Source organism: Ochlerotatus camptorhynchus, unplaced genomic scaffold (assembly GCF_037179485.1).
Source record: "Ochlerotatus camptorhynchus isolate MF236.1 unplaced genomic scaffold, CSIRO-AGI_Acam_v1.1 ptg000314l, whole genome shotgun sequence".
Taxonomy (NCBI): domain Eukaryota; kingdom Metazoa; phylum Arthropoda; class Insecta; order Diptera; family Culicidae; genus Ochlerotatus; species Ochlerotatus camptorhynchus.
This window is the reverse complement of record NW_027040802.1, coordinates 933,870-961,210: the sequence shown is the minus strand read 5'-3', so window position 1 is coordinate 961,210 and position 27,341 is coordinate 933,870. Positions and strand designations below refer to the sequence as shown.

At 38.8% G+C, this 27,341-nt stretch overlaps 1 protein-coding gene across 8 annotated transcripts in view; it reads right to left on the bottom strand.

Moving 5' to 3' along the window:
• mam (mastermind) overlaps positions 1-27,341 on the bottom strand; it is a 400,368-nt gene that overhangs the window by 236,786 nt on the left and 136,241 nt on the right. The gene's annotated exons all lie outside the window — the stretch shown is intronic.

Here is a 27,341-nt window from a genome sequence, read left to right as displayed (position 1 = left end):
AACTACCGGCAAGTTCTCGAAATTTCTTACAACTTCAAGGAACTTCCAAGAAGTTCATGAATCTTCTGAAAAGTTCTCGGAATTTCTGACAAGTTCATGAATTTTTCGACAAAGTTCAAGGAACTTTGACAAGTTCTCGGACATGCTCACAACATTAAATTTTACGGAACTTCGGATCCGAGCAGTCCCACGTCAAATGACGAATCGATCTGAATAGACCTTCTCCGATTTGCTTGTAATTTTGCATAATTACATTTTGTTGAAAAATGTCGAATGTCGAATTGTTTTATAAGATTCAAAATGGCGGAAATTTAGCTCAAATGTGAACGATTACACTTACAACATTACAAACAATTATACAAAGTATCATACAAATCAGATTAGATCGAGTCTGAAATTCAATCGGTTCGATAGGACGCAAATCGGTACTTAGGCTGAAGTAAATTTTGACCCATCCAAATGCTAAAATTATAAAAAAAAACAAATGTTATTTTCCATTCAAGTACATACACACAATTAATTTTTGTATCCATGACAGATACGTATTCCGACTGCAATGCGCAATCTTCATCAGTGTCAATCTCACTAACACAATCCAACCCCCTTAAGCACTCATCCCCTAGGTACTGAAATTCGGCTTTTTGTTTATTTTTTTTATTTTGAAACAATAATTCAATTCAACTCATTTCGCTCACTGCTCGATCTGTCCAACCATGGAGGCAATCTGATCAACATCCACCAGGGCACCCGGAATGAGCTGATCAATCTGGCTCACCATCGACTCGGAGAAGGTACCTTCAAGAAACGGAAATTGGCGGATGATGTTCTTCTTCAACTTCTGCTTCTCCTCCTCCTTCGGAACTAAATCTGCGAACCCAACTCACCTTTGTCGACCGCCTGATCGATCACACCGACCAGCTGGCCCAGCGATTCGCTCAGCTGAGAGATCAGTCCGAGCAGCAGCGAGCTGGGCGTTTTCACCGGCTCCGGGTTGTTGGCCGCTTCCTGTCGGATGATCTCACTGATGACCTCGACTGGGTTCAGGACGGGGATCGACGGTTCCTCTTCGACGGCAGGTTCAACCGGCTCGGGCACTACGACTTCAATTGGGAGGACTTCAGCCGGTGGTAACGGTTCAAAGTCCGAAGCATCCGGAATCTGTTCAACCGGCATGATTACGATCGGTTCAGCTGGTCTGCCAAATTCCGGCTCGGGAACCACTACGAAGCTTGGTTCTGGTTGTATAACATCGACCACCGTTGGTTTGGCAGGCTTGTCCGCTACTTCCAGCTGTGAAATGATATTATCCAGCAAATCGTTATGTGGCGGATGAACTGGTGCGGTGACGGGTCGTGGTTTCTGGTTGTAGAACACGTGTTCCATCACTTCCCCTTCCTTCATCCGGCCGGCCTCGACTATGTGCTTGATGGCCGCCATCAGGAGTTCCTTGCGGGTCAGTTTTTTCAGATGATGGTTCAAGTCTCCCATGTTATGTCCCTTATCATATTGCGGGAAGAAATGGGTAGTACTCGGTTTACCCGGGTAGCGATGATCAAAGGTATGCGGATCCAATTGAAGTCTTCGGCTCGAGACGGAGGCCGTCCTGGCCGCTACGGCCGAGATTACCGCGAACAGAGTAAACACCAACGAGTTGCGCATTTTCAAAACCGAATGCTTTGCGACGATTGTGAAGCGCTAGAGACCTTTTTATATATGCAATGCAGCGTTTCTTCGGCGTGAACGAGGTGTGAAATTCAGTGCCGAATCGATTTTCCGTGCACGAATGGGCGAGATACGGGGGCGAACAAGTTTAGGCAATCATCATTTGTTTATATTGCGACACTAATTGAGCTATGAGCATTCTAGGAACTCTTAATTTCTACTTAAAGGCGTCAAAATCAGTCAGGTTTGCAAAATGACGTCGCAAGTGACATCTGTGAGCGAGCCGCAAAACTTGATTGAAATGATTAATTTTTCGAAATATTTCAAACAAATTTTCTACAACCGAAAAAGCAAATTCGCGGGGTCATTTAATCGAGTTTTTGATAAAGAAGGTTCTTATCTAGCGGCCAAAACGTCAAATACAATAGAGAAAGGTTTTGCAGCCAAGTGACGAAAGAGAAACTCGACGAAGAGAATATATCAATGTAGATAGGAGCTTTTGAAATGTTCATCTAGAAATATATCACCCGCGCTGCAAAGTTCTTTCGTATAAGTTGGTTCTGTTAAAGACTTTGTAATTTGGTTGAGAAGCTTGGAAACCCCTTCGTTATTTTATAGCGAGTGAGTGTCAAGACAAATATATATCAGGAATTTCTCATCCCTTCAGTACTTACTCATGAGTGAATGGCAGGACTTATGGAATTTCAGTACTCTTTCTTCGAAATTTCTTGTACACAGTTAGTCGGATGGAATTAAGTTTATAACGGCTGGAAATCATCTAGGCAAATCTAATAAAAAAAAATCTTAAGTTGTTTCAGAAGATCTGTCCATCAATCAAAAAATACAAGAAGTTAAATCAGCTCCACAAGATCAATGTGATTTTGTAGATTCTCCAGAGTTCTTTGAAAGGTTTCCTGGAATTATCTTGCTATTACTTCTGTACATCCTGGTATGTTCACTTTCATTCGGCAAACTGCTCCTAGCAGGGCCCATAGTTCCAGGATTGTCGAACAATTGCATTACGGTTTTAGCTGATTGGAGGTCAACGTTGTTTCCCAACACTGAACAATTCTAGCTCAGGAAAATGAGAAACTTGCAAATCTTCCACGGGAGATCTGCAAGAGAATCTGCCTTCAAGGCCATCCAGGAGATGATTGAAGGAAATATTTCAACCAAATCACCGAACTTTGCAGGGAAATTCCTCCAGAATTCTTCTGGCACTATCAAACTTCCTAAGACGAAGATCTTCCAGAAGAAATTTGGCAGCTCTTTAAATGAGGATCGGTTGATTTTCAAAGAAAATTCGTAGTTCTTGACAGGTAATTTTATGAAAATCTCCAGGAGTAGTTTAGGAACGTTTTTCGAACCACTCAGACTAAAGATCTCCAGGAAGCTCTTCCAATAAGCACTGAAAACTCTCTGAACATATTCAAATTGCAAATTGTCGCGACAATCCTTGACAGTTTCTTCGTTTAGGTTTTCCCAGAAATCTCATGAAGTCCTTCTGATAGTAGCTTGTGCATTCTTACGATAATTACGTGAAGTATTTTTGGATATGTCCAGAACATCTCCTAACAATGACTTCTGTAATAATACCACTAAAATTTAATCAAATCTCCCGGAACGATTCCAGAAATACTCCTCTAAAAAATTAACATCTTCATTCTTTCCTTCATCATCACAGATAGTATTCTTGAATTCCCAGGTGGGTCACATGATTCTACAACGCAGCAAGGTAATTCATTGATCAAATCTGTGAAATCCTCAGGTTTTCGAATCCCTTCCAGATAATGCTGAATCCTAGCAAGAGTTGCTAATTCCCATTCAGCATTCCTAAATGTCATGCAGAGATTGCTGAATGCTTTTCGAGGTATGCTGAATCACTTCCAAGGGATTGCTGAAATCGTTGTAGGCATTACTTAATCCTATTTAGAGATTGCTGGATTGCTGCATATGAATTGTTGAAACTTTTCCATGGATTGCTGAATTTCATGCAAGGATTTCTGAAACCATGTAGAGATTGCTGAATTCGTAGGAAGGATTGAAAGATCCCTTGCGGAGTTTGCTGATTATTTTCCTAAGAATACTAAGACATTTCCAGGCATTTCTAAATCCTTAACTAACTGCTGTACCCCTTTCAGACATTGCTGAAACCATTTCAAAGATTGTTATATTCCTTGTAGGGTTTGCTAAATTGCTTCGACCATTTCATAATTCTGATTACTGAATCTCTTTCAGCAGTTGCTGAATCTCCAGCAGTAATTGCTGAATGTGTTTCAATGATTTCTAAGCTCTTTGCAAGGATTTTCAAATACCTTCTAGAGATTGCTCAATTACTTCATGATATTCTTGAATCCCCTCTAGGAACTACTGAATCCCTTCTAGGGATTGCTGAATCCCTTCTAGGGATTGCTGAATCCCTTCTAGGGTTTGCTGAATCCCTTCTAGGGATTGCTGAATCCCTTCTAGGGATTGCTGAATCCCTTCTAGGGATTGCTGAATCCCTTCTAGGGATTGCTGAATCCCTTCTAGGGATTGCTCAATCCTTTCTAGGGACTGGTGAATCCATTCCAAGGGATTGCTAAATACCTTCCAAGGGATTGCGGAATTCCATCCAGGGATTGCTGAATACATTCAAAGGATTGCTGAATCACCTCTAGGTATAGCTGAATCCTCTCTAGGGATTCATGAATCCCCTCTAGCTGAATCCCTTCCAAGGGATTGCTCAATCTCTTCCAAGGGATTACTGAATCCCTTCCAAGGGATTGCTGAATCCCTTCAAAGGGATTGCTGAATCCCTTCCAAGGGATTGCTGAATCCTTTCCAAGGGATTGCTGAATAGCTTCGAAGGGATTGCTGAATCGCATCCAAAGGTTTGCTGAATCCCTTCCAAAGGTTTGCTGAATCCCTTCCAAAGGTTTGCTGAATCCCTTCCAAAGGTTTGCTGAATCCCTTCCAAGGGATTGCTGAATCCCTTCCAATGGATTGCTAAATCCCTTTCAAGGGATTGCTGAATCGCTTCCAAGGGATTGCTGAATCGCTTCCAAGGGATTTCTGAATCCCTTCCAATTGATTGCTGAATCCCTTTTAGGGATTGCTGAATACCTTCTAGGGATTGCTGAATCCTTTCTAAAGATTGCTGAATCCCTTCCAAGAGATTGCTGAATCCCTTCCAAGGAATTGCTGAATACCTTCTAAGGGATTGCTTAATCCCTTCTAGGGATTGCTGAATCCCCTCTAGGGATTGATGAATCTCCTTTAGGGATTAATGAATCCCCTCTAAGGATTGCTGAATCCCTTCTAGGGATTTCTGAATCTCTTCTAGGGATTTCTGAATCCCTTCTAGGGATTGACGAGTATCCTCTAGGGATTGATGAATCTCCTCTCGGGATTGATGAATCCCCTTTAGGGATTGCTGCATCCCCTCTAGGGATTGATGAATCCCCTCCAGGAGTTGATTAATCCCTTCTATTTCTTTCTCCACCAACAAGCTACCTTAAGCCACCAATGATAAATTGTTGAATCAATTGCAAATATTGTTGAACTCCTTGTTAGAATTGCAGATCCCATAGCAGAAACTGTAATTCCTGAATCTGTTATAAGCTATTCCTGAACCCCTTGGGGCTTCAGATTGCCTAGTTGGTAAAGGAACGGTATTACCAAGCCCGAGGTGGTGGGTTCGATTCCCAGTCCGGTCGAGGAAATCTTTCGGGTTGTAATTTCCTTGGACATAGAAAGCCCCTAATTAATAACTGTGGAAGTGCAGAACTCTAAGTTGAGATCCGGCAAAACTCTCGCAATAGTCTAGAAGAAGATAAAGAAGAAGAAGGAGAATCCCTTCGAGAGATTGCTGAATAACTTCCAAGGGATTGCTGAATCGCTTCCAAGGGATAGCTGAATCCTTTCCAAGAGATTGATGAATCTCTTCTAGATGAATCTCTTCTTTAGCTTGCTGAACTCCTTTCAAGGGATTGCTGAATCACTTCCAAGGGATTGCTGAATCCCTTCCAAGGGATTTCTGAATCCCTTCTAAGGGATTGCTGAATCCCTTCCAAGGGATTGCTGAATCCCTTCCAAGGGATTGCTGAATCCCTTCCAAGGGATTGCTGAATCCCTTCCAAGGGATTGCTGAATCCCTTCCAAGGGATTGCTGAATCCCTTCCAAGGGATTGCTGAATCCCTTCCAAAGGATTGCTGAATCCCTTCCAAGGGATTGCTGAATCTCTTCTAGGAATCCTCTCTAACGATTGCTGAATCCCCTCTAGGGATTGATGAATCTTCTCTCGAGATTGATGAATCACCTCTAGGGATTGCTGAATCCCTTCAAGTGATTGCTGAATCCACTCGAAGGATTGCTGAATCCCCTCTAGGGATAGCTGCATCTCCTCTAGGGATTGATGAATTCTTTCTAGGGATTGATGAATCCCCTCTAGGAATTGTTGAATATCCTCTCGGGATTGATGAGTCTCCTCTAGGGATTGATGAATCCCCTCTTAGGAGTGTTGAATCTTTTCTAGGGATTGCTGAATCCCTTCTAGGGATTGCTGAATCCCTTCTAAGGATTGATGAATTCCCTCCAGGGTTTGATTAATCTCTTCTATTTATTTCTTCACCAACAAGCTTACTGATAAATTGGCGAATCGATTGCAAATATTGCTGAGCTCCTTCTTCGAATTGCAGATTCCATAGCAGAAACTGTAATTCCTGAATCTGTTCTAAGAGATTCCTGAACCCCTTGGGGCTTCAGATGGCCTAGTCGGTATGTCCTATGTAGCCTAGCACGGTATTACTAAGCCCGAGGTGGTGGGTTCGATTCCCAGTCGAGGAAATCTTTCGGGTTGTAATTTCCTTGGGCATATAAAGCTCCTAATTAATAACTGTGGAAGTGCAGAACTCTAAGCTGAGATCCGACAAAACGCTCGCAATTGTCTAGAAGAAGATGGATAATCCCTTCTGCTGAATCACTTCCGGCATTTTCATAATCCTCTTCAGATTTCCTTAAACGAAATGCGCAATCCCTCTTTAATCAATTTTCATTGATGAATATTTACATGTGATTGCTGAGTACTGGAATTACCTAATTACTTGAATTTACTTGATTTTTTTTCCCCCAGAGATAGCTAAATCCGTTGTAGGGATTGCTGAATATATTTTAATTGACTGCTGAATCTTTTTAAGAACTTTTATGAATCTTTTCAGGGATTGCTGAATCTTTTTCAGTGGTGTAAAAATCCCTTAAAGAGATGCTGAATGCCTCGAAGAAATGGCCGAATCCCATGAAGTGATTGCTGAATATCTTTTAGGGATTGTAGATTTTTGATTAATGATTGCTGAATACCTTGCAGAAATGTTTCAATAGGAATTATCAAATTCGTTTTAGGGATTTCAGAATCTAACACCCTTTTGCGGATTTCTGATGATAAAGATAACTAGCAGCGATTGTCGGATCTTTCCCAGTTATCAATAAACCTCTTTTTGGAAAAACTGAATCCATAACAAGAAAAACATAATGAAATACTTCCTGAATCTCTTCTCAAAGTTAACTGAATCCCTTCAAAGGATTGCTGAATCGCTTTCAGCAATTTCAGAGTCCTTTACCTTTCCAGGGATGACCTTCTTAGGCATAGCTGATTGCTGAATCATTTCAAACTTTAGCTGAATCCTTTATAGCTTTATTGGAAAATTCTGAATCTTTTGAAGGGATTGCTGAAATTGTTAACGAATTTTCTGAATCCGTTCCAAGGGATTGCTGAATTCCGTCCAAGGGTTTGATGAATATCTTCCAAGGAACTGCTGCATCCCTTCTACCGATTGCAGACGATTGATTTTTTTTTTTTCAATTCAATTAGTTTTATGATGACAAGTCCAGTAGCATCAGACGACGTGCTACGAGTTTCTAGAAATGAACGCTTCAATGATCCCCCTTTGTCCAACTTTACCATTTCTCTGAGCCTACTTCTGAAGTTCACACATTGAAGTTAACTCTAGAAGTATCTAATTGAATACTTCCTCGAACTCCTTTAGATTCATGAACTTATTCTCAAAGGCCTCACTTTCAAGAATCAATCTCAATCATCATCAGTCATCAATATTTCATTTATACACAGTTGGAGACCTCCAAGACCAATCCTCGAAATTAACCCGACCTACAGACGGGCAAGGTCCGACATCTGAAACCTTCAAAGTCATCTTCGATGTCCTGTAAGACCAGAACTTGCCTTCTGGTCCCGCTAAAGCTCATAGAAACTACCTCCCCAAATACAAGCAATTTCAACTTCATCACAGATCTGCAGGCCATGTTCCAAGCTTGAGGGTTGCTATCTGGGCAAACAGAAGGCTTCTTTAGCAAGCTATTAAGTTTAAGTGATGGCAACTGGAAATCTTAAACATATTCTGCCCCACTAAATCTAAGAATTCACTGACTTTCAACTCGGCAACGCGTGACAAGTTCCAATTTCCCCCTCTCTTTCTCTGTCTCTCCCGCTAATCACCGTCACAAATTGAGTGGTAATTAGTTTGCAAATTCCATAAAAGCCCCATTTCCAGCCTCAGTTAAAGCTGCTCCATCACCACATAGAGCACCACGCTGCCGAGTCGAGTCGAGTCGAGTCAAGTAATTAGAGCCACCACCGAGCGAAGCGATGATGATGACGACAAAAGTACGGCCCCGTCAGCCGAGTTCAAATCCCGCAATCTGCTGGATCTTCTTCGCGCTAATCCTAGCCGGCCACCACGACGGCGGCGGTGCGTTCCCGTTGCTCAACGACATCGATGGCAGGTCGCTCACACTGGAGGAGGAACTCGACCGCATGTACGACCTACTGAGTTCGCTCAGCCGGCAGCCGAACCTGGCCATCGAGGAAACGGTCTGCATCGTTCCCATCGTTCGGCAACCGGTTTGCGGCAGCGACGGGCAAACGTACGCCAACCGGCAGCTGGTCCAGTGCACGGCGAGGGCACGTGGCGGCGCTGGCCAACCGGGGGGTAACTTGACAGTTGCCCGGGAGGGGAAGTGCTGATCGGATGTACATTGCAATAAATATCGCTGGAAAAGTAGGCTTTGAGTTGAAATTATCAAAAATTGTTTGCGTCACGAAGGTTGATATTCAGCAGAACCACTCCAATCAGACCGGTAAGCAGTGTGCCGATACGTTCAAGAAAGAGCCACGAATAGGCAAAAGGTAATGCGCAAAACGACCTATGTAATACCGTTAAGATTTAAATGAAGTATTATAGACACACGCCGTCGTGGATTCGCGGCGCGCTTCTTCTCGGGGGCTTCTCCGACCGAGTCATCTTCTATGTTTTGCTTTCTGCCTCCTCTAATTCGCTGGTTATCATCATAGTCCGGGTTGTTTCGGGTTGATTGGTGCCATCTTTTACGAGCTGGATGGTTTGTTTGGAAACACCTGGCGAATGTGATCCCGCGTCCACCGTCTTCAGTGAATCATCATGTCCCCATAGGATTCAGAAATTTTGAGGTTTGAACGCTGCTGCTGCCGGCCGGAGAGGTTTTCTGCTATAGCATATAATTTATCGATCGAAACTATCGCCCGCGGCGGGGTTTACACATGCGGCAGAGGCATAAATCTCGCCATTCACGAGAGTTTGTCATTTATGCTCGATAAACGTGCACGAAATTTTGTGTAGTTGATTAAGTTTGAACATGTGCAGCCACGGTTGGAATGAGAAATTTCGGTGATTGTTTCGTTTTTTTCTTATCTGCTTCTGACCCCCTGCTACGAACTGGCGGCGAGCTGTGTCTGTTTTTCGGTGAATATGTTGTCAACTATTTAGCTTGAAATCATTTTTTTTAATCATATTTGATCGAATATTCAATCACAAGACAATGACGATTACTTCAATTTTGCACATCAGTACGAAGGTACACTAATTTGGAGGTGTAGATGCTTCTGTTATTAGCATCGACGGATGTAAGCGGAGTAATAAAATATTTACTAATATATTTCAATACAAAATAGCACCAAGATCCTCATAGCCAAACTATCATTAAACTCTTTCACTCTTGAACCATCCTACTGCCACACCAAGCTTCAGGAAGTTTAACACTCACCCCACTCGCGCTTGTGAAAAGCCCAGAGCTTTCCAGAAGTGAAACTTTCCATTCCCCACCCCCACCAGACCATGCCCTGGGTTGCTCTCGCTCGTACGTCCGACAAATCCATTTCATGTGCTACCTCGGCTAATGCTGCTGGACTTTCATATACCTACAACATATCTTCGAAGCAGCAGAGTAGTCCAGTCCCCATCGCCGCCCCACACCAACGACAATAGTAGGAGGAGGAGGAGGAGGTCACAGCAGAGTTGCCCATGCAATTAGAGTTGCGTTCTCTCGCTCGTGTCTCCAACTCTAACCACACTACTGCTGACCGTCCCTCGTCGTCGTCGTCGTAAATGCATTGAAAGCAGGGGGGGGGGGCTGCAAATATTTGCATTAGGAAAGTAATGTGCTGTACCGTTCCTACGTGCTTAAGGTCAAAGGGTGGTCGGCGGGGTCCGTATCGTAATATAAAGTTCACTCTTTGTCTAGAAACGACTTCCGGACTTTGGTCGGTCCTATGGAGTGGATTTGAGGCTTTGCAACTGGGAATAGAAATTGCATCACCCGGTTGGAAAGAATGTTTAAGCAAGTCGTAATACCTGGTAGTTGACATTTCCATAATTCATCTCCGAAAAAAAAACAAGTCTGATGACCTATTATAGCACTTGCCTAATTCACCCGAAACTTCAAACAAAACAGACAAAACATAAAACAAACATTATTCAAAAGCGATAAAACCCAATCAAGGGTGCAATTGTTCTCGTCTTCCCCCGACTGCCGGTCTTTCGGTTTTTGAAGGGAGTTGTTCGGCTTCGTAAAAACGGGAAAAAGTGCTTACATATGCACCCTTCGCCTGGCCTGGCTTCACCGAAATCAACGAGCGACCCCTTCCGAAGACGTCCTCTGCCAGAATGATGATGTCAATGATGATGATGACGAATACGATGATGCTAATGAACCCGAAAATATATGTACATCTAGCCAATGCACAGTGGTCCAGGATGGGAATTTAGAAAGACTTTTGTTTATGTCATAAGTTTTAGAAGTTTAGTTTCTGCTGTGAAGTTTTTTGTCGTAGGACTACGTCTGTGATTTCTGTATGGGGATACACTTTGTGAAAACCAAAAATGGAACATGTAACAAAATTATGAAAGATTTTGAACGTTAATAACTCAGCTGCCACTGGACCAATTTCAATAATTTTATCACCAATCGATCAGAAATATTCCTAAGCATCTGTTAAATTTAAGACTTTATTATTTTTCAAAATGTCACTATTGAAAATTGCACTAATGTGCAATTGTTGCTATGATAGTTAAAATTATCACAGATTGCCTGCGAAAGTGATTTCCCTAACACAGATTTCAAAGTTGAATTCCATCCGGTCTCACCAAACGGTGTTTATTCAATCACCGCGTGGTGAGTGGTTGTGTTCTTCAGTACACGAAACTGTAAGGCTGTCTGCAAGCAGCGAGCTGCAGCCCACATGAGCATCCATAGAAGGTGGAAGAAGCGGCACTCTTCGTGAATCGCTGTGGACCATCTTTGTATGTCATACTAAAGAGTACAAACAGAGAAAACCCCACTCAAATTCCTATTCCTATTGCTCCTTGTGTTTTTTTTTAATTAGGGTGGTTCTCAAATTATTGATGTAGATAAACTAACTTTTTATTTTCAAACGTAAAGACGCATATTCTTCAGCATTGTTGTAGCTGAGATGATTTCAAGCTACTTTGTTGAAGCAACATTTTTATATCTTCAACGTTCTCATTTCTGAAATTGCTCTAAAATTTTAAAAACATTTAAAGTCAAACTCAAGTTTTTCTAAAACAATTATTTGAGGACCACCCGAATTAAAACAAAAAACGGCCAAAAGTTTAAAAAGTATACTGGAGACGCTGCACCTCTAAAACTTAAGATAAATGCCCTAGGACTTCCGTCTAGCTCAATTCCTGTTCTGGACCACTGTGCAATGCGGCAATAGTAGTGAGGAGAGTGATAGAATGTGAGTTGCCGTTTCAAGTTCAATTTCTTCCGACGCGGTTGAAAGGCTACTGTCTCAAATTGCGAGAGTGGTTTTCATAATAAGGATCCGTATATTGATCAGAAGACTCTCGTGGGTAGTGGTAAATGAAGGAGTTCGGCTGGCTTCCTATTATATCGCATTTGGCGCAGCCGTTGCCAAACAGTTATTAACTATTGCATTTATTATGGAAAATTAATCTTGCCAACAGGGTGTCTACTCAATTTGCTTTTCTTAGTAAAACAAGAACTAAATTTCCCCAAACGTTGTTAACACATGTCAATCAGTTTTAAGAGAAGAGTTTTTCAATCGAAACCATCAGTTGAGAAGAGAAGACCATGAATCTTCATAAAAAAAATCAGCAAACTTCATGAAAATTCTGAGAACTTTAGAGAAGATCAGAGAATTTTAGAAAAACAGAGAAAATCATTTAACTTCAAGAACATTCTCAGACCTTTAGAGAAGGACAGAAAATTTTACGAAAATTCTGAGAATTTCAGAGAAGATAAACAAAATTCAATCAAATTGTGAGAACTTAAGAGAAAATCAGCGAACTTTACAAAAAATCTGAGAACTTCAGAGAAACCCAGGAATCTCCAGAAAAAATCATCAAACTTCAGGAAAATTCAGGGAACTAAACAGATGATCGGCAAACTTCAGGAATATTCCAATGAACTTCAGAAATTTCTTGAAAATCAGCGAACTTTACAAAAATTCTGAGAACTTCAGAGAAGACCAGGAATCTTCAGAGAAAATCAGTAAACTTCAAGAAAATTCTAAGAATTCCAGAGCAAATCAGCGAATTTCATGAAAATTCTGCGAACTTTAGAGAAGTTCAGAAACTTCAGGAATATTCTGATAACTTCAAAGAAATTCAGCGACCTTGAGGAAAATTCTGAGGACTTAAGATAAGATCAAAAAGGTTCAGGAAAATTCTGGGAACTTAAAAGAAAATCAGCGAAATTCAGAAAATTTCTGAGAAATACAGAGAAGCCCAGGAATCTCCAGAATAAAATCTACAAACTTCAGGAAAATTCTGGGAACTAAAGAGGTGATCAGAAAACTTAAGGAATAGATATTGGAGAAAATTTACGAATTTCAGAAATTTTCTGAGGACCATCGAGACGATCAGGAATCTTCAGAGAAAATCAGTAAACTTCAGGAAAATTCTAAGGATTCCAGAAAAAATCAGCGAACTTTAGAGAAGTTCTGAAACTTCAGGAATATTCGGATTACTTCAGAGAAATTCAGCGACCTTCAGGAAAATTCTGAGGACTTAAGATAAGATCAAAAAGTTTCAGGAAAATTCTGAGATCTTAAGAGAAAATCAGCGAGATTCAAAAAATTTCAGAGAACTACTGAGAAGTCCAGGAATCTCCAGAAAAAATCTACAAACTTCAGGAAATTCTGGAAACTAAAGAGATGATCAGAAAACTTCAGGAATAGATTTTGGAAAAAAATAACGAATTTCAGAAATTTTCTGAGAACCATCGAGACCATCAGAAATCTTCAGAGAAAATCAGCAACCTTCATGAAAATTCTGAGAATTCTTGAGAAAATCAGTGAACTTCATGAAAATTCTGAGAACTTTAGAGAAGTTCAGAAATTTCCGGAATATTCTGATAACTTCAGAAAAATTCAGCGACCTTCAGGAAAATTTTGAGGACTTAAGAGAAGATCAAAACAGTTTCAGAAAAATTCTGAGAACTTAAGATAAAATCAGCGAACTTCAAAAAAATTCTGAAAACTTAACTAGAAGCCCAGGAATTTAAAAAAAATCTACAAACTTCAGGTAAATTCTGAGAACTAAAGAGATGATCAGAAAACTTCAGGTTTAGATTTTGGAGAAAATTTTTAAGAATTTCAGAAATTTTCTGAGAACGATCGAGACGATTAGGAATCTTCAGAGAAATTCAGCAAACTTTAAGAAAATTCTGAGGATTCCAGAGAAAATCAGCGAACTTCATGAAAATTCTGCGAACTTATGAGAAGTTCAGAAACTTCAGCAATATTCTGATGACTTTATAGAAATTCAGCGACCTTCAGGAAAATTCTGAGGACTTAAGATAAGATCAAAAAGTTTCAGGAAAATGCTGAGAACTTAAGAGAAAATCAGCGAACTTCAGAAAATTTCTGAGAACTTAACTAGAAGCCCAGGAATCTCAATAAAAATCTACAAACTTCAGGAAAATTCTGAGAACTAAAGAGATGATCAGAAAACTTCAGGTTTAGATTTTTGAGAAAATTTACGAATTTCAGAAATTTTCTGAGAACCAGCGAGACGATCAGGAATCTTCAGAGAAAATCAGCAAACTTCAAGAGAATTCTGAAAATTCTAGAGAAAATCAGTGAATTTCATGAAAATTCTGAGAACTTTAGAGAAGTTCAGAAACTTCAGTAATATTCTGATAACTTCAGAGAAATTCAGCGACCTTTAAAAAAAATTTGAGGACTTAAGAGAAGATCAAAAAAAATTTAAGAAAATTCTGAGAACTTAGGACGAAATCAGCGAGATTATGAAAATTTGTGAGAACTACTGGGCTTCTACCAGGAATCTCTAGAAAAAATCAACAAACTTCAGGTAAATTCTGAGAACTAAAGAGATGATCAGAAAACTTCAGGAATAGATTTCGAAGAAAATTAACTAATTTCAGAAATTTTCTGATAACCATCAAGACAATCAGGAAACTTCAGAGAAAATCAGCGAGCTTCATGAAAATTCTGAGAACTTTAGAGAAATACTGAACACTTCAGGAATAGTCTGATAACTTCAGAGAAATTCAGGAAATTTTTGAGGACTTAAGAACAGATCAAAAAATTTCAGGACAATTCTGAGAACTTAGGAGGAAATTGAACTTTCGAAAATTTCTGAAAACTTTTGAAAAGACCAGGAATTTTCAGAAAACATCTGCATACTTCAGGAAAATTCTAAGAACTAAAGAGATGATCAGAAAACTTCAGGAATATTCTGATAACAACAGCGAAAATCAATGAGCTTCAGGAAAACTATCAGACCTTCTGGGAAGGTCAGAAAATTTCGCGAAGATTCTGAAAATTTCAGAGAAGATAAAAAAAGTTCAGGAAAATAATGAGAACTTAAGATAAAATCAACGAACTTCAGAAAATTTCTGAGTACTTCAGAGAAGCCCAGGAGTTTTCAGAAAAAAATCAGAAAACATCAGGAAAATCCTGAGAACTTAAAAGATGATTCTAATGACTTCAGAGAAAATCAACGAACTTCAGAAATTTTCTGAAATTTTTGAGAGACACCAGCAAACTTCATGAAAATTCTTAGAATTTTAGAAAAAAAAATCAGAAAACTTCAGGAAATCTCTGCGAATTCTAGAGAAAACAAACGAAGTTCATGAAAATTCTTTGAACTTTAGAGAAGATCACAAAAAATCAGGAAAATTCAGAGAACTTAAAAGAAAATAAGCAAACTTCAGAAAATTTATGAGAACTTTAGAGAAGACCAGGAATCTACAAAAAATCTGCAAACTTTGGAAAATTTTGAGACCTAAATAGATGATCATTAAACTTTAGGTATACTCTGAGAACCATAGAAATCGGGAACTTCAGAGAAAAGCAGAAAATTCTTAGAACTTCAGAGAAAGTTGAACAACTTTAAGAAAATTCTGAGAACTCAAGAGAAGATTTGAAAACGTCAAGAAAATTTTGATAACTTCAGAGAAAATCAGCGAAAATTCTGAGAACTTAAGAGAATATCAACGAACTTCAGAAAATTTCTGAGATCTTTAGAGAAGACCTGGAATATTCAGAAAAAAAAAATCAGCGAACTACAGGAAAATTCTAAGAACTTTGGAGAAGATCGGAAAATTTCACGGAAGTTCTCAGAGAAGATCAACAAACTTCAGGAACATTCTGAGAACTTAAGAGATAATCAGCAAACTTCAGAAAATGTCAGAGAACTTTAGAGAAGACCAACAATACTCTGAAATACTCTGATAAATTAAGAGAAAATCGACGAGCTCCAGGAAACTTCTGAGAACTTTAGAGAAGATCAGCAAATTTTCAAGAAAATTCGAAGAACTTCAGCCCAGATTAACATTTATTTAGTTTAGCTATGGCTAAGTAATTCAAAGTTTCGAATTCGAAGTCTAAGTTCAAGATCTTGTAAAATTTTATTAGTGCCAGAACAGACATTTTATTAATTTCATGTTCGGAAAATTGACGAATGACGGTACAGTGATCACACACAAAAATCTGAGAATTCTGAGGGGAGCTCTAATTGATGATCGATAATAATATAATCAAATGAAAAATTGTAGAAGTTCAAGCTTCTTTAAAGATATAGTTTTAATAGGTTGTTTATAGCTTTCTCAGTTTAGGGTAATCCACACGGTCAGTTATGCATTGTCCGACGTTTTCGAAATAAAAAACCGGAGTAGCGTTCCAGAAAATTCTAAAGAAGTTTCAAATTCTAAGGAAGGTTTCATGAAAATTCCGAAAGAGAATTCAAAGAGATTCGCTCCAAGCCATTTTGCGAAGAATTTTAAGGTAATTTTGAGGAAAATTCCCCATGCTAATTTTGAGAAAAACTATGCTGAGAAATTAATGCAAATTCATGCGAGAATTATAAACGATACGAAGATAAATGTAGAGTTAATTTCCATTCTGAAGGGAATTTTTAAAGTGGTTTGCCTAGAATTCCGAATCTGTAATGGCCAAACTTTCTAGAAAATACAAGAGAAAAATCATAATATTATTAAGAGGAATCCTGAAAGTAGCTCTCACGCTACAGGTCACGAGTTCAAATCTCAACCCCGCCCAAGTCACGATTGACCTAAAATGTATTTTAGTGAATATAATACAAATAATAAACTTTGAAGACATTTTGAAAATATCCTAAGGAAATCTTTAAATAATTCCCAAAGGTATCCTGAGATAAGTTCCAAAGGAATAATTTGGTTAATTCAGACATTGAAAATTGTACAAGACCGCGTACACAGAAATCCAAGTCCAAGATTAAGATTTTTTCTGAGAGTCTGGGTAAGAAATTTGAAGATCCTGATCTAAGAAAACTGTTTGAGATTATGGGACCAGACATTTTTGAAAAGTGTAACGGTGCTTTCTGAGATATCAAACTCGTAAAAATCCTCTACATGCCGTACGCGAATTCAATATCCCAGACATGGATAAGATTATCTGACATGAAACGTTTTAAGAGATGATTAGAAAACTTTAAGAATATTCTGATAACTTCAGCGAAAACCAACGAACTTCAGGAATTTTCTGAGAACTTGAGAAGACTAGAAATCTTCATACAAAATCAGCAAACTTCAGGAAAGTTTTGATTACTTTAGAGAACATCAGCGAACTTCAGGAGTAGATACGAAAAATTCAGGAATATTCTGAAAATTTCAGAGGAAATCACCGAGCTTCAGGAAAATTTTGAGGAGTTAAGAGAAGATCAAACAATTTCAGGAAAAAAAAACTTCAGCGAACTTCAGTAAATTTCAGATTTTTTTTTGAAAACTTCACAGAAGACCAGGAATCCTCAGAAAACATCTCCACACTTCAGGAAAATTCTGAGAACTTTAGAGAAGATCAGAAAATTCCAGAAATATTCTGAAAACAACAGAGAAAATCAATCCACTTCAGGAAAATTCTCAGACCTTTAGAGAAGATCATAAAATTTCACGAAAATTCTGAGAATTTCAGTTAAGATAAACAAAGTTCAGGAAAACAATGAGAACTTAAGAGAAAATCAGCGAACTTCAGAAAATTCTAAGAATCTCCAGAAAAAATCAGCAAACTTCAGGAAAATTATGGGAACTAAAAAGAAAGCTTCAGAAATATTCTGATAATTTCGGAGACAATTAACGAATTATTTAATGAGAACTTGAGAAGACCAGAAATCTTCAGAGAAATTCAGCAAACTTCTGGAAAGTTCTGATAACTTTATATAAAATCAGCGAACTTCAGGAAAACTCGGAGAACCTTAGCGAATATCAGAAAACTTCAGGAAAATTCTGATAATTTCAGAACTAATCAGTGAACTTCAGCAACATTTGAGGACTTAAGAGAAGATTAAAACATTTAAGGAAAATTCTGAGAACTTAAGAGAAAATCAACGAACCTCAGAAAATTTCTGAGAACTTCAGAGAAGACCAGGAATCTGCACACTTCCGAGAACTTTAGAGAATATCCAAAATTTAAAGGAATATTCTGACAACAACAGAGAAAATCAGTGAACTTTAGGAAAATTTTCAGATCTTCAGAGAAGGTCAGAAAATTTCACGAAAAATCAGAGAAGATAAACAAAGTTCTGCAAAACAATGAGAACTAAAGAGAAAATCAGCTCTGGGCTTCGCTGCGAATATTTAGCTCATAAATCTCCAGAAAAAAATCAGCACACTTCAGGAAAATCCTGGGAACTAAAGAGAAAACTTCAGGAGTATTTTGATAACTAACGAATTTTAGAAATTTTCTAAGAAACAAGAAGCTTCAGAAAAAATCCGAAAATTCTTAGAACTTCAGGAAAATTCTGAAAACTTAACAGAAGATCAGTAAACTTCAGCAATATTCTAATAACTTCAGAGAAAACCAGCGTACTTCATGAAAATGCTGAGAACGTTTGAGAAATCAGCGAACTTCAGAATATTTATGAGAATTAAAAAGATGAACAGAAAACTTCAGAGAAAATCAGTGAACTTCAGAACATTTCTGAGAACTTCAGAACATTTCTGAGAACTTCAGAGAAGACCCGGAATCTTCAGTGAAAATCAGCAAGCTTCAGGAAAATTCTGAGAACTTTAGAATTGATCAGAAAATTTCACGACAATTCTGAAAACTTAAAAGAAGATCAAGAAACTGAGAACTTAAGATTAAATTTCTGAGAACTTCAGAGAAGATCAAAAAACTTCTGGAAAATTCTAAGAACTTTAGAGAAGATCAGAAAACTTCAGGAATTTTCTGATAAATTCAGAGAAAATCAGCAACCTTCAGGAAAATTCTGAGAACTTTAGAGAAGTGCAACAAATTTCACGAAAATTCTAAGAACTTCAGACGCCATTAACATTAATTAGATGGGACTAAGTCTAAGAAATTCCAAGAATTGCAAGTTTGTGTTCAAGATCTTGATTATTTGTATAGTGGATTTGGAAAATCATTTGCATTCATTTCGTGCATTCATTTACATTCATTTGCCTCTAACTTTTTTCTTCAACATCATTCCGCAAAATGACGTATAAAGCTTTTGTATGTTTTGTTATTAACTACAACTTTTGTTAACAAGTCAAATCCGTATATCTTATGCATGACGAATCAGAGCGAACAGAATCCACTACTGTTTTTCAGTGAATGTATTTTACATTCACTGAAAAACAGTAACAAGTGATGCATAAGAGATACAGATTTGAGTTATGAGCAAAACTTGTAACTAATAGCAAAACCTACAAAAGCTCTATACATCATTTTGCGGAATGCTGTTGATGAAAAAGTAAGAGGCAAATTAATGTAAATGAATGTATGAAATGAATGCAAATGATTTTCCATGGATAACACGTCGAATTTAACTGAAGGACTGAAGGTCTAAGGGACAAAAGGTCGAATGGTTAAAAGGTCAAATGGACAAAATGTCGAATGGACGAAAGGTCGAATTGAACTTAGAGGGACAGAAGGTTGAATTTATTCCTTTCGTTTGTTTTTTCCGTCGATCTTGTTTTCCGTGCTGAGCACCAATGCTACCGACGTGCCAGGAAGGCAGCTCCCACACCTGGACCCTACCTATCGACCCATCAACTCATGAACCGGGGACCAACGGCTTTACTTCCCTTCCGAAGGAAGGCGTGATCAGAGATGTTATGCCTCAGAACATCTCGGCGGCGCCGACTGAGATTGAACCCAGGCCTCCTGGGGTGAGAGGTAATCACGCTTATCACTACACCACCGGCGCCGTTAAAGGTTGAATTTACAAACGGTCGAATTGAACTTAAAGGGACAAAAGGTCGAAGTGGAAAAAAGCTCGACATACAAAAGGTGCAAGGACAAAAGGTCGAACTGAACCTTAAAAAATGTCGAATTGTACTGAGGGACTGAAGGTCTAAGGGATAAAAGTTCGGATGGATAAAAGGTAGAAGTGGACAAAACGTGGAAGTACAAAAGGATGCATGGATAAAAGGCCGAATGGACAAAAAGTCGAATGGACAAACGGTCGAATTGAACTTAGAGGGACAAAAGGTTGAATGGATAAAAAGTCGGCCTTTAGTTCATTCAACCTTTTGTCCATTAGAACTTTTGAGAACAATTACGTGAATATTAATTTTAAAATTCCCGTTTTTTTCGTGGTTCTGCCGATACAAATCTCAAAAATTTCCCGGTTTTTAATATTCGTCAAAAATCGAAAGTGTTCAGTGATTAATTTTTTTTAATCGATGTTTGAATTTATTGATAAGTGGAGCATCTTTAGTAGCAAAACTACAGGAAACATTTTTTGGCTGAAAGTATCCCAACATTGCAAGCAGCTTATTCATGGAAAAATATGCTTCTTCAGCTAAAAAATTGCTTATTCAACCTTTCATCAGCACGAACTGTTTGTTGGGATATGTACAGTGTTCCTTCGATAATCCGATTCTCGATAATCCAACGATGCCGGATTAAAAAGTTCGCAAACGTCATTCACAATTGGGTGCCAGCGTGAAAACTAATACCTAGTAGGCTTAAGAGCCTATGCATTTTTTTAGATTTAACACAAATAAAAATCAACGTGATCCTAGATTTCAAAACAACACAGAATTTCTTCATATATCTGAGGCTGAAAAAAATAATGAAAATTATGGATTTCGAAAAAATCCAAGATCCCAGATTATGTCTTGAAAAATGTTCATTTTCGATACAACTTTCTCTGAGACGTCATTTCAATCAAAAAAGCCGTTTCCGTGCTAAAATTTTTGAAAAATTTAGAAGACACAATTTTTGAATAATATGAATAATTGCCCATAACAAACAATTATGCAAAAATTCATACAAATCGAGGAAGGTCGAGTTTTTCCCGATTCATCATTTGGCGTGGGACTGTTCTATAAGCAGAATTTAAAAGAAATTATAAGGTACATTTGATGGGAATACTGAAGAAGATTCAGAAGGGAAAGGAATTCCGCGAAAAATATAAAAAGGAACCATATTTTGAAGATAATTGGATAATTGAGGATATTTTGAAATAATGAACGAAAACTTTCAAGAAAATGCAAAAGAAGCGGTGCCGGTGGTGTAGTGGTAAACGTGATTGCCTCTCATCCCAAAAGGCCTGAGTTCAATCCCAGTCGGCGCCGCCGGGATTTTCTGAGGCATAAAATCTCTGATCTGATAAAGGGATGTAAAGCCGTTGGTCCCCGGTCCATAAGTTTATGGGCCGATAGGTAGGATTCAGGTGTAGAGCTGCCTTCCTAGCATCGGTAGCATTGGTACTCAGTACGGAAAATAAAATCGACGGAAAACAAATCAAGGAAAAAAAAAATGCAGAAGATTTTTTTTTTCAAATGATTCTTATTCTTATACAAGCTGGAAATGAATTTTAAGGAAGATTCAATGGAACAGAATTCCTAAGAGAATTACAAGTAATTTAGGAAGAGAAGTTTATGGTAAATTAAAGGAGAATGCGGTGATATTCCGAAAATGTTATATTGATATAAATAAATCATCGATCAAATAATCTTTTACATCTATAAAAATAAGAATACAACCTACAATAATGATCATAAGTTTGGGGTCGACCTTTAAAAAACATGTAAATGTTGTTTGCTTATATTTCTGCCATTTTACAACCGATTTTCGATCCTCATAAGTAATTTTAAAGGTATTGACATAAATTTAGTTAGTTACCTGGTTACCTGGTTTAATATATTTTACGATTTGTGTATACTAAAACATCTCCTTCAACATTTTTCCAAATTTCATACTGAACATTCTTGACTTATTTTCTACCCTTATCGTATCCTTCGACAATGTACACCTCTAACCTCGGGTAAGCTGCGAGAAATCGGCACAACTCCTACTAGACATAGAAATAAGTAAATTTCCTAACAAAGAATGAACAATGAACTATCGGCTCCGTAAAGCTAACGCGATTGAGCTTTCGAAATAAACGAACTAGATAAAAAAAGTCCTTTCGTTTATTTTTCTTGTGAGTTCCAGAAAAATGACACACATGATGTAGTCCATAATCTTTCGGGTTTTCCCTAAATTGATCACGTTAATGTTTATTACAGTGCTGGTCAACACGCTTCTAACTCAAATCTTTTACCAAGCGCTAATAATCTATCATAAAATAAGTTATACATGGTAGTTATAGGGCCTAATTACGATCTACCTCGACTGATGAATTTACATAAAGCTCACTACCGTACTTCCAGGTGCAATCTACATCCCGAGAATACAGTCCCAACTGAATTTCACCTATTAGGATTTTTTTTGAAGACTCAGTCTATTTTCATTTCAATATCGATTAACACAGCCAGCAGACTGCATCAGCCGAAAGCTGCTTCAAAATCCGGAAAGCACTGCTCTCTCACTCCACTTGCAATCCCAAGAAAAGTTCCCTCCGAAAGCGACACTCGACCAGGGTAGCAGCATTCGTCCGCAGCTTTTGGGTAAGGTGACGCTTATTTTCATTACAGCACATGATTAGTACTGCTGGGTAGGTAGATAGCTCCGGTACTATGTAGTACCATTCACACAAAAAAGCGCCCCGTCCCGGCAGCGATGGGAAAAAGCTTGTCACAAACTTTGCGCGCCCTTTTTCTCGAAGAAAAGCGATATGCGGGAAGCTTTGATGGAATTTCATCCGAAATGAGAGCGCCGTGTGTGTGAGGGTGATAAGCTTCCTCTCGAATCACCCCCACAGCAGCAACCAGCAACCAGCAAGAAGCTCGCCAAAGTTTGCAGCTATGCCTCTCTTCCAAAGGGGCGGAGAATTTCAAAGCACTTACTTTTCATTCGACGGGGGGCCACTTTAGCCGGGTTTCGGTTAAAATCGATTTCTAATCCAGACTCTTTTGGCATTTGTGCCGTGGAATCACGTCCTGGTCGGTCAGAGGCGGTAGGGTTATTGGCAGAGATATAGAAGTATCGTCCACACTGGAAGCTATTTTCATGATTTCAAACGTTCAAGAGATGATGTGGTGTGGAGCAAGAGGCAATGCGTGAAAAGCTCTTGGTCCAAACTGAATGTATTATTAGACTGGTCCTCAAAAGGAGATGGTTTCTGCATATTGAGAAGTGAAAAATGCGAATAACAGGACATTTGAGATAGGGAAATGGCTCTAATGTTGGCCTATGGATCTAAGATAGGGCTCATCGCTAAAAATCTGCTATTATCAATTTTATCAAGATGAACGCGTCATTGGAACGGTACTAATGGATATTTTTGGTCGCTATTGATAATTAAGTCGATTGCTGAATTTATGTATGGGCCAAATTAGAGGCATTTAGGCCGACATTACATCCATTTCCCCTATTTTTTCAAAAATTTTATTCAACATAACTAATAAAAATCAGTGTTCACTCGGCTGTCAACAGAAGCTGGTCGCTCTGCGTTCGTCTGTTTACTAGGCAGCAACCATTGTGTGGTCCTCCTCATTGTTCTTCATAAGCAGCTCTTTCGGTCGATACGTCGTCGACTTTGGAAAACAACCATTTCGTGATGAGTGTGTGAGGGATGACCACGTTTGGCGTCCATTGCTACAATGGAAACGCTCTGACCACCGTTGGCGTAACTACCATACAACGAAACCACTGGAAGTGGATCCCGTTCTGATGGAGGAGGCTTATTGGATGCTCTGTAAAGTTAATTCGACTGCGCCTTATCAAATAAATTAATAATAAAAAAAACTAATTAAAATTTACCGTGTATATTTTTTCCAGAAGACTTTACCTTTCTCAACAAATTTGTCTCAAAAGTAATTCGATCAGAAGTGACGTTTTCGTGCTATAATTCAAGGAATAATGTCACAGACGCCATTTTGAAAAAAATACAAGATCCAAAATGGCTAAATTTTGGCAATAATATGAATGACTGCCCACAACAAACAATTAAGCAAAGTTTCATGCAAATCGGAGAAGGTCGATTTTTATCGATTCGTCATTTGCCATGAAACTGTATATAAAAAATACACTGGAATAAATTTGCACCTGATTGTGGTTGAATTTTTTGATAAAAATTAAAATTTAATAAAAGCCATGGTTTATCAAATTGCTAACATATATATAAAAAATATTATTATATTAATTGAATAGTATTTAGAATTTAGTATTTAGTAGAAAATTAGTAACTTTCAACAAGCTTTTGACACATATTTTGCAAGCTCAAAATTAGGACTTTCAGAACTTCCCAGAAGTTCTCCTTGATTTCCCAGAAGATCTCGTAAACATTCAAGAAGTTCTCCTGAACATTCCAAAAGTTCTCCTAAACTTCCCAGAAGTTCTCCTGAATTTCTCAGAAGTTCTTCTGAATATTCCAGAAGTTCTCCTGAACATTCCAGAAGTTTTCCTGAACTTCCCAGAAGTTCTGCTGAACTTCCCAGAAGTTCTGCTGAACTTTCCAGAAGTTATGCTGAACTTCCCAGAAGTTCTCCTGAACTTCCCACAAATTCTCCTGAACTTCCCAGAAGTTCTCCTAACAAACAATTAAGTAAAATTTCATGCAAATCGTAGAAGGTCGATTTTTATCGATTTGTCATTTGGCGTGGAACTATATATAAATAAAACACTGGAAGAAATTTGTACCTGATTGTTGTTGAATTTTTTGATAAAATATTAAAATTTAATCAAACCCCTTTAGTTCTCCTGAAATTCCCAGAAGTTCTCCTGAACTTCCCAGAAGTTCTCCTGAACTTCCCAGAAGTTCTCCTGAACTTCCCAGAAGTTCTCCTGAACTTCCCAGAAGTTCTCCTGAACTTCCCAGAAGTTCTCCTGAACTTCCCAGAAGTTCTCCTGAACTTCCCAGAAGTTCTCCTGAACTTCCCAGAAGTTCTCCTGAACTTCCCAGAAGTTCTCCTGAACTTCCCAGAAGTTCTCCTGAACTTCCCAGAAGTTCTCCTGAACTTCCCAGAAGTTCTCCTGAACTTCCCAGAAGTTCTCCTGAACTTCCCAGAAGTTCTCCTGAACTTCCCAGAAGTTCTCCTGAACTTCCCAGAAGTTCTCCTGAACTTCCCAGAAGTTCTCCTGAACTTCCCAGAAGTTCTCCTGAACTTCCCAGAAGTTCTCCTGAACTTCCCAGAAGTTCTCCTGAACTTCCCAGAAGTTCTCCTGAACTTCCCAGAAGTTCTCCTGAACTTCCCAGAAGTTCTCCTGAACTTCCCAGAAGTTCTCCTGAACTTCCCAGAAGTTCTCCTGAACTTCCCAGAAGTTCTCCTGAACTTCCCAGAAGTTCTCCTGAACTTCCCAGAAGTTCTCCTGAACTTCCCAGAAGTTCTCCTGAACTTCCCAGAAGTTCTCCTGAACTTCCCAGAAGTTCTCCTGAACTTCCCAGAAGTTCTCCTGAACTTCCCAGAAGTTCTCCTGAACTTCCCAGAAGTTCTCCTGAACTTCCCAGAAGTTCTCCTGAACTTCCCAGAAGTTCTCCTGAACTTCCCAGAAGTTCTCCTGAACTTCCCAGAAGTTCTCCTGAACTTCCCAGAAGTTCTCCTGAACTTCCCAGAAGTTCTCCTGAACTTCCCAGAAGTTCTCCTGAACTTCCCAGAAGTTCTCCTGAACTTCCCAGAAGTTCTCCTGAACTTCCCAGAAGTTCTCCTGAACTTCCCAGAAGTTCTCCTGAACTTCCCAGAAGTTCTCCTGAACTTCCCAGAAGTTCTCCTGAACTTCCCAGAAGTTCTCCTGAACTTCCCAGAAGTTCTCCTGAACTTCCCAGAAGTTCTCCTGAACTTCCCAGAAGTTCTCCTGAACTTCCCAGAAGTTCTCCTGAACTTCCCAGAAGTTCTCCTAAACTTCCCAGAAGTTCTCCTGAACTTCCCAGAAGTTCTCCTGAACTTCCCAGAAGTTCTCCTGAACTTCCCAGAAGTTCTCCTGAACTTCCCAGAAGTTCTCCTGAACTTCCCAGAAGTTCTCCTGAACTGCCCAGAAGTTCTCCTGAACTTCTCAGAAATTGTGTGGGATTTTCTAAAGTCCTCAGTATTTTTCATGAGATTTATGGAACGGTTTAAAGTTCTCTGGACTTCTGTTTTCTGAAGTTTTGGTGGCTTCTTTGGAGTTTTTAGGACTTCCCTGAAATTATCAGGGTTTTTCTAAGACTACCAAACTGAAACTAAACAAAGACTTGGCCACTTTAGCCGGGTTTCGGTTAAAATCGATTTCTAATCCAGACTCTTTTGGCATTTGTGCCGTGGAATCACGTCCTGGTCGGTCAGAGGCGGTAGGGTTATTGGCAGAGATATAGAAGTACCGTCCACACTGGAAGCTATTTTCATGGTTTCAAACGTTCAAGAGATGATGTGGTGGGGAGCAAGAGTCAATGCGTGAAAAGCTCTTCGTCCAAACTGAATGTATTATTAGACTGGTTCTCAAAAACATATGGTTTACTGCATATTGAGAAGTGAAAAATGCGAATCACAGGACATTTGAGATAGGGGAAATGGCTCTAATGTTGGCCTATGGATCTAAGATAGGGCTCATCGCTAAAAATCTGCTATTTATCAATTTTATCTAGATGAACGCGTCATTGGGACGGTACTTATGGATATTTTTGGTCGCTATTGATAATTAGGTCGATTGCTGAATTTATGTATGGGCCAAATTAGAGGCATTTAGGCCGACATTACATCCATTTCCCCTATTTTTTCAAAAATTTTATTCAACATAACTAATAAAAATCAGTGTTCACTCGGCTGTCAACAGAAGCTGGTCGCTCTGCGTTCGTCTGTTTACTAGGCAGCAACCATTGTGTGGTCCTCCTCATTGTTCTTCATAAGCAGCTCTTTCGGTCGATACGTCGTCGACTTTGGAAAACAACCATTTCGTGATGAGTGTGTGAGGGATGACCACGTTTGGCGTCCATTGCTACAATGGAAACGCTCTGACCACCGTTGGCGTAACTACCATACAACGAAACCACTGGAAGTGGATCCCGTTCTGATGGAGGAGGCTTATTGGATGCTCTGTAAAGTTAATTCGACTGCGCCTTATCAAATAAATTAATAATAAAAAAAACTAATTAAAATTTACCGTGTATATTTTTTCCAGAAGACTTTACCTTTCTCAACAAATTTGTCTCAAAAGTAATTCGATCAGAAGTGACGTTTTCGTGCTATAATTCAAGGAATAATGTCACAGACGCCATTTTGAAAAAAAATACAAGATCCAAAATGGCTAAATTTTGGCAATAATATGAATGACTGCCCACAACAAACAATTACGCAAAGTTTCATGCAAATCGGAGAAGGTCGATTTTTATCGATTCGTCATTTGCCATGAAACTGTATATAAAAAATACACTGGAATAAATTTGCACCTGATTGTGGTTGAATTTTTTGATAAAAATTAAAATTTAATAAAAGCCATGGTTTATCAAATTGCTAACATTTTTATATATTGAATTGAATAGTATTTAGAATTTAGTATTTAGTAGAAAATTAGTAACTT